This window comes from Sinocyclocheilus anshuiensis, unplaced genomic scaffold, assembly GCF_001515605.1.
Source record: "Sinocyclocheilus anshuiensis isolate Anshui unplaced genomic scaffold, SAMN03320099.WGS_v1.1 scaffold2271, whole genome shotgun sequence".
Lineage (NCBI taxonomy): Eukaryota > Metazoa > Chordata > Actinopteri > Cypriniformes > Cyprinidae > Sinocyclocheilus > Sinocyclocheilus anshuiensis.
Genome location: NW_015537572.1, coordinates 379,801 through 388,596, shown reverse-complemented (window position 1 = coordinate 388,596; position 8,796 = coordinate 379,801). Strand labels below are relative to the sequence as shown.

At 39.1% G+C, this 8,796-nt stretch overlaps 1 long non-coding RNA gene across 1 annotated transcript; it reads left to right on the top strand.

Annotated features, from left to right (window-relative positions):
* Window positions 1-7,977: 7,977 nt before the first annotated feature.
* LOC107657525 (uncharacterized) lies at window positions 7,978-8,489 on the top strand. Its single transcript, XR_001630696.1, has 3 exons — window positions 7,978-8,053; window positions 8,150-8,235; window positions 8,370-8,489. It is a non-coding gene; the product is annotated as an uncharacterized LOC107657525 (long non-coding RNA).
* The last annotated feature ends 307 nt before the right edge of the window (window positions 8,490-8,796 follow it).

The window sequence follows — 8,796 nt, the reverse complement described above, 5'->3', positions numbered from 1 at the left end:
GAGAACAACACAAGCATTGGGACAGATGGCTGTCGGAATTCCGATTCGCTATAAACTCAGCATGGCACGAGAGTACAGGATTTTCACCTGCAGAGATAGCTCTTGGCCGTAAACTGAAAGGGCCAATGGAGAGAGCCCTCCAAAAACTTCCCAGTCCTGAAAATCCTGTTTATCCTACCTTAGACCGTCAAAAACTGCTCATCGACATAGTAAGGGAAAACGTGAAACAAGCTCAAGTCAAACAAAAAAAGTACTACGACCAAAGACACAAGTCATGTGAATTTCAAGTTGGAGACGTAGTTTGGATTCGTACCCATCCCTTATCTAAAGCAGATGACGGTTTCATGGCAAAATTGTCACCTAAATGGAAAGGTCCAGCAGTAATTAAAAATAAATTAGGTCCGGTAAATTATAGAGTTTCCTTTATGGATGATCCTGACTCCATAGACTCTTACCATGTACAGAATCTTAAAATTTTTCACGGTTGGGACAAATTTTATATCGAGGGGAGGAGTATGTAACCGACTATAGTACAGTTACTATGTTGTTGTTTTTGTGTGTAGTTCTTCTACTGTGCTCCAGGGGGCCCTACAGGATTTTCTATGGTAAGGGATAAAATGGATGTAGGCAGTAGAGTAAGACATACCTGTTTGGTTAAGCGGAAGCATGGCTTTCACTTACATAACCTTACCGCAAATGGAGTTCAGTTTGAGAAACTTAGGTTTTCAGCTCAATCAAGTAAGTGTATCAGTTTATTCTGTGCTGTGTAACTTTGCACTTATTTTGTAAATAATTTATCTAGTGGTGAAATTATGGGTTGTTGTTAAATGCTAATACTAGTTGTTTGTTTGTTTTGTAGAAGAACTCTTTTTGTTTCTGTCTTTCTGTTTTCTTCTTTACTTTGAATGCCTCATCAATGGACTAAGAAGTAACTTCATCAAAACTCTGTGCTCATCGAGGGACAAATCAACATCAAAGAATTGCAGCGCACTCTATGTTTTGAGGAAACTCGGATTGCTGATTATTAATGCTACCCTTGCTATCGGACTATTGGATTTTGTTAACTCCTATCATCATTGAGGACTTCAGTATTCGGATTCAGTGCTCATTTCGTTTTAGAGACAAGTACTCATTCAACCAGATACGTTTTTTTGTCCTTTATTTTGATAAATGATAAATGCGACGGTTTGTTTTGTAGTCAAACATACTTTATTGACTGTTTTTCATACACATGCCGTAATGATCTGTGGATTGCCTTTATTTATATAAACATTTTGTAATGCACTACTGTGTTATGTGTCGTTTTCAGTTGAGGGACCCTCCCCTAAATTATTTTGTGATTTTGCCCAAATTTCACTGGGATGGTTACAAATTGGCGCCCAAACAGGGACCCTCAGCTTTGAAAACACACAGGTGTAAAACAATCAGTCTGGTAAGCAGTCTTAGTTCATCATTGTAGTTTTTTTTTTTTACCGTCATCTGCTATGGATAAAGATGAGTGCATTGGTGGCATGGATTTTTCATCTGAGACATTCACAACCAGAAGAGAACCGATGAGAGAACTGATAAACACATTTAGTGATTTATATATTGATTCTGATGAAGACAGTGAGCAAATAGAGCATAATGTTCATGTGGACGATTCATGTTTCCCTCCTCCGCCACCACCAATAGAGGTGAATGAAGAAGTCAGCCCCAACTGTGACACAACTTTAATGGAACGTCTCATTGAGATTGAAAACCAAATGGCTAACATCGATCGAAGGGTGAGTGAGAAATTTCTTTTGATGCGTTTGATGTGCAGTGTAAAAAATTGGAATAAAAGATGGCTTATAATGTCTGACGTTAATGTGGAAGAGTCAAGCAACAGATGGAGCTGATGGTTAAGGACTTGGGTCAATCGATTGTTGATTGTTTAAAGAGAAGGGACCAGCAATTAGAACAAAGATTTCAGTTACTGAGCCCAAATTCTTCTACTCCAAGAGTTCCTAAAGTAAATGTTCCAGTAAATGCTTCCCACTCTCCAAATCATAATACGACTAGTAGTGTTTCCATTCAAAATAACCCTTCTACCATTCAGTATAACCCACCTGTAAAGATGGACTTCCCCAGTTTCACGAATGCAGTTGAGGATGATCCTGTTTTGTTTGTGGAGCGCTGTGAAGAGTATTTCGAAGTTCGACCCCTCAGTGATGAAGAAGTAATTGCTGCTCTCACTGCTGTTTTAAGAGGCACTGCTAAAGATTGGTGGATAGCAGAAAGGAAAAATGTAATGAGTTGGAAACAGTTCAAAGAGAAGTTTCTGCTTTCGTTTTTAAGTGAGGATTACCAGGATGTGGCTGCAAGAAAGCTTGCTGAAAGAAAACAAGGCCCTAAGGAAAGTTTGAGAGATTTTGCTTATCACTATCGTGCCCTGTGTCTGAGATGGAAAAAGGACATGACCGAGAACGAATTGATTCAAGCCATTCTAAGGAACTGCAATCCACGGCTAGACAGTTTACTTCGTGGGACGGTTAAAAATGTGAGAATTAGTGCGACTTGGAACCCAAATTGAGAAGGATTTCAATGAGTCAAAGAGGTATTGGAGCCAAGTCAACAGTGAAGAGCAGAAGAAGAAATCTCCGGTTCCTCCCGATTTCCAACGCAAATCCTCACAGGGTGCCAATCGAGTTGTGTTGCTGGATCAGAGTTCAGATGCTCATGATTTCAAAAACATAGCCATTCCGTTAATACTCCGGAACAGCTATGTTGTTGCCATAGTGGATACAGGTGGCACATTTTCTCTGATTCAAAAGTCTCTGTGGAAGAAATTAAGTGGCCATGAAGATTATCAGCATAGTGGGGATCAGACGATCCTATTAGCAAATGGACAGAGGCAAAGTTCACTGGGTAAAGTCAATTGGGATTGTGTAGTCCAAGGGCAGGAGATGAACGTGACCTATGTTATGCAAGACTCCGACCTAACTGTACCAATTATCCTGGGAATTTATTTTTTATTAAAGTCCCAGATGGTATTGGATTTTAAAAAAGCACAGTACCAGTTACCTACCTCAACGGAACCCAAGATTTTTCCTTTTACGCACTACAATGGGCACTCTTCCAATTATTTTTATTTGGCCATGCCCACTGTTAGTCTAGAAGACCACCAGCAGATTCTACGAATCGCACAAATGGTAGATTCAGACTCTATCATTCGAAAAAAGTTGGAGGAGTTAATGTTAAGTTGGCCCACAGTGTGCACTCAACAGCTTGGCAGAACAAATTGTGTCAAACATCGTATCACTACCATAGATGAGATCCCTGTAAGAAAAAGAGCGTACAAGGTTTCAGTGGAGAAACACCAGTTCATTGAGGCTCAAGTTCAAGAGTTTTTGGAGAAACTGATTATTCGACCCTCTGTTTCACCCTGGGCAGCACCAGTGGTTGTTGTACCGAAGAAGGAGGGAAGTTCTAGGTTTTGTGTTGATTATAGGGGTCTTAATGCTAAGACACATCTAGACGCCTACCCAATGCCCCAAATTCAGGACATTTTAGAGTCTTTGCATGGTGCCACTGTTTTTAGCACCCTTGATTTAAAAAGTGGTTACTGGCAAATGGAAATGGAAGTGGACAGTGTTGAGAAGACAGCCTTTGTTACCTCCTCAGGGTTATATGAATTTCTTTGTCTCCCGTTTGGGCTGAAAAACTCCACTGCATCATTCCAAAGACTCATGGAACATTTGTTACGGGAGGTTAAAGGAAAGTGCTGCATGGTCTATATTGACGACATTGTTGTCTATTCTAGTAACGTTGCTCACATGCCGTAATGATCTGTGGATTGCCTTTATTTATATAAACATTTTGTAATGCACTACTGTGTTATGTGTCGTTTTCAGTTGAGGGACCCTCCCCTAAATTATTTTGTGATTTTGCCCAAATTTCACTGGGATGGTTACAACAGTATGTGAGGGGCGTAACATATCCGTCACACGCTTGAGGTATTCGGCCAATCACAACGCACTGGATAGCTGGCCAATCACAGCACACCTCGCTTTTCAGACCGATGAGCTTTGTAAAAATCGACGCATTTCAGAAAGGCGGGGCATAGAGGAGAAACAATAATGTACAGTATGTGGAAAATAATGTGTTTTTTTAACCTTAAACCGCATAAACACATTTCATTACACCAAATACACAAAATAATGTTCTTTTTAGCAACATCATATGACCTCTTTAAGATAACTAGTTTGCAGAGATGTAAAGTCCAGGGGTCAGAAAGTACAAGTCCTGCCATATGTTTATTCCAGCCATGAACTCAACCAGCTGATTTCATCAGAGGTGGAACCAAATAATTCCTTTCAAGTCACAAGCAAGTCTCAAGTCAAATCCCAAGTCCTCAGAGTTAACGTTAATGAGATAATTAAGTGACTAATTAAATGAGGATTGTGCATTAGAAAAACAAGAACTACATCTAACTTCAGTCACAGCCTTGGATGGAATCAACTGGAAAAAAAAAACACACAATGCCACCATAATTGTGGTCAAGGTTTGCTTTAGTTTGTCTCTTGACCCTTTTAATAATTCAAAATAATTTGCTTTTAAGTAATTGCAATATTGTTTCACAACAAACATTTGTGCATTGCTGAATCAAACCTTGAAGTCGCAGATTAACTTCTATTTGCTGCTTATAACCCATTTGAATGAACATCATGAAGTGGTTTCTCTCTTTGGTCTATTGACTGACTTTCAGCTATTACTGAACTGAAGAAAAAAGTCATATTAAACAAATGCTACCATATTCAATACTGAATAAAAGAGAACTACATGGGTTCAGGCTTTTAGACATGAACACTTATACGATCCTCAACAGTGGTGACAATAAGTTTTCATACTGCAGTGCATGATGGGAGTTTGTACTATGGTGTTACCCATCATGCATTGCAGCGTGAAGCATTTTGTTGATTGTCACCATTGTTGAGATTCATATGCTGGTTCTTGATGTCTGTGTGTGTCAAACTAGCACAGGAGCTCAAATTTGTATTTGCATTACATAGATTTAAAATTCATTCTCTACGACTATTAGCGCTGTAGTTTCACAGTGTTGGTTATGCAAAACCTAAACATATAAATGAAACAAAAACGTTATTTTGGATGTATTCAGGACAGCTCATGATGTAAACTCATCATATAAAACAGCTAATAACAACACACTGTGCAGCACTGAGCTCTCTGCTTCAAAACATTACATACAGTATCACAAAGAAAGATCTAACACAAGAGCTCAAGGGTCAAGAGCTCAACTAAAGCAAACACTGATCTCCATGATGGTGGCATCATTTTAACCAATAAAACATCAACATCTGATCCTCTGTAATTCTCAATAACAGCAGGTGTTCATCACTAATGCACAATCATCATTTAATTAGTCACTAAATGATCTCATTAACTTTAACTCTTTGAGGACATGGGATTTGACTTGAGACTTGCTTGTGACTTGACAGGAATAGGCTTGTTCAAGATGAACTATACTAGCCTGCCACCGGCTGACGAGAGCAGCTGCTTGCAGTCGGGGCGGAATTAAAGACGTCAAGTCGGACACTTTCTGCTCCTGGTAGCGACGCTCTCACAGTGTTTGCATAGTCTTATCACAGATGAACTGAATAACATGCAATATCTGAATATACACAGAAACGTTTTCATGAGCAACAGAAACACTTCTTATACTGATTAATACAGCGCCATCTGTTCAAGAATAAAGTTCAGCATACACATAGGCTACTAAATACCAATAGAGTGGGGGTATATATGCTTTTTTCTGTGTTTTCAATAAAAATGACTCAAGATAACAGTGCGACTGCACTAAAAAAGCTTTTACTGTTATAAAAACAGATTTGTGAGCATTATTGGAACTGAATTGTTAGAATAAGCACAAAACACGTTGTGCTTGTCATCACAGAATCTGACCAATGAGAATTCTACCATGTAAACAAAGATTTTTGATTACCTTAATCCGGCTAAAGTCATTCTCGAAGTAAACACAAATCGAATTAATACATGTGGCGTATTCCTATTTTAGTTACATTATTAAAGTGCAGTCTAGACATGTACACACCTTAATCACATTATTACCGTCGTGTAGGACTTTTCACCGCATTTTGCGACAGGATGCACACACAGCATTTGACGGCAAACAAAAGAGCATGGCTTCAACAACGCTGTGGTCTGTTTGCACGTATAGCATGACAAATAATTAACTGCACTTGAAGCTTTCATAAAATTAAAAATTAAACACCCAAAACTGTATATGGCTTCATAACGAAGACGAACTATATGTTTATGTGAAATTCCGGAGGGGTCGTCGGATGGCATCGCGTGTGGACATAATGACATGCCATTAATCGATTTATACTATGACATGTAAAACGGGAACATGAGAGGAATATTCTAAAAGCAACTCATGTAAACACCTTAATCATAATATTTTAATTAGTCACTAAATGATCTCATTAACTTTAACTCTTTGAGGACATGGGATTTGACTTGAGACTTGCTTGTGACTTGACAGGAATAGGCTTGTTCAAGATGAACTATACTAGCCTGCCACCGGCTGACGAGAGCAGCTGCTTGCAGTCGGGGCGGAATTAAAGACGTCAAGTCGGACACTTTCTGCTCCTGGTAGCGACGCTCTCACAGTGTTTGCATAGTCTTATCACAGATGAACTGAATAACATGCAATATCTGAATATACACAGAAACGTTTTCATGAGCAACAGAAACACTTCTTATACTGATTAATACAGCGCCATCTGTTCAAGAATAAAGTTCAGCATACACATAGGCTACTAAATACCAATAGAGTGGGGGTATATATGCTTTTTTCTGTGTTTTCAATAAAAATGACTCAAGATAACAGTGCGACTGCACTAAAAAAGCTTTTACTGTTATAAAAACAGATTTGTGAGCATTATTGGAACTGAATTATTCGAATAAACACGCAACACACGTCGTGCTTGTCATCACAGAATCTGACCAATGAGAATAAAGTGTGTCGTCATCAAGGCTTTCGCAGCCGATTTTGAGCAACTGCAGCGCCTGACCTCAGCGGCTGACCTCAGCGCCTGACCTCAGCGGCTGACCTCAGCGGCTGCTCTCGTTTTGCTCTCACGGTACTTTGATGGCACACGTGATCGTAAGGCGGCTGCAGTGCCGATCAAAGTCGGACAAATGTTCAAACCAGAATGCATGGCTTTTGTTAGGCGGCAGCCGATCTTTGCGGCGCCGCATGAAGTCGAACAAGCCTAATGATTTGGTCCCACCGCTGGTGAAATCAGCAGGTTGAGTTCATGGGTGGAATAAACATATGGCAGGACTTTTACTTTCTGCTAGTTTGATATCTTCCCTTAGGCAACTCTCTATTAAAGCAATCAGAAAACAGAATGCTCTTAGCATAGTGATGCTGATCCCTTCCCTCCGAGATCCATATTCCAAGAAAGGCTACCTAAGTCACTGAGTGCATTTACATGGACAACGATGTTCTGATTTTAACACGATTAAGACAATATTCTGATTAATTATCTACCATGTAAACTAGGGCTGCACGATAAATCGCATGCGATATTTCATGCGCAACGAAGACGAACTATATGTTTATGTGAAATTCCGGAGGGGTCGTCGGATGGCATCGCGTGTGGACATAATGACATGCCATTAATCGATTTATACTATGACATGTAAAACGGGAACATGAGAGGAATATTCTAAAAGCAACTCATGTAAACACCTCAGTCATAATATTGTCTTGTTCAGAATAAGGTAAATAATTAGATTACTGATGTCCATGTAAACGTAGTCATTGTTTGTCATACAATGTTGTGACAGGCCGTTTCTATGACATTGAAATTTGATACTTTGAGATTTTAGCCTGAATATGACAAAGGATTTAAAAAAAATCTGTTTCAGGAACGCTTTTATGATGCTGCAAGCAACGCAGGATACATTGCCTGGTGTAATAAAAACAGTCCAGAGGAATATTTGTCGAGGAGCGATGCCACCAGACAGCCTTCTTCCTCAACAGGTAGATGAATGTTTAAAATGATCTCTGTTCTTAAACTTAAAAAGTATTACATTTGAAGATTCCCATTAATTAATTCATGTGAATCTTTGTCTTCAGTCTACGGCCAGGAAATGGCATCGCTTCCACCACTACCAGGAGGACTGAAGTCTCCAAAAAGTGCATGCGATGCTGCTGAAAGCCATGTAATCTATCATACCGTAGTAGCACTTTACAAATGTGTTGTGGGTCATTGTTTGAACAATCACTTTTATAATGTTGTTTTCTCTGTGACTGCACATTGTTTATGTCTAATGTTCAGATTTCATTTCAACTCTAGTCATGCTGCAGTTTGGAGAAGCACCTCAGCAACAACCAGCGTCAGCATCCGTTTCTCCTTTTAAAGGCACATTTTGTGTTCAATTTGTCATATGATAATGCACTTGTGAACTTTTATACATTCCTACACATTTTGATGAGCATCTTCATGCATTCAGAGTACTACGAAGTGAGGTGTATTATAAAAATGTCCGAGATTACATTTTATGAGCCATTTGATATTCAAAACTCATATAGTGTTGCGCATGGAAGTTTGTAAATCATTTCTTTTTTTTTAAATGTTTTAATTCAACTTCAAATTGCACTGCAAGGGAGAATTAAAATAAACACGTTGATGGAAATGATGTTGTGTGTTGTAGTTGATTTAACTGTGTTTTCAGTATATTTAATGTGTTTTGTAGATCTTTTGAGACCGTACAGTGAAACAA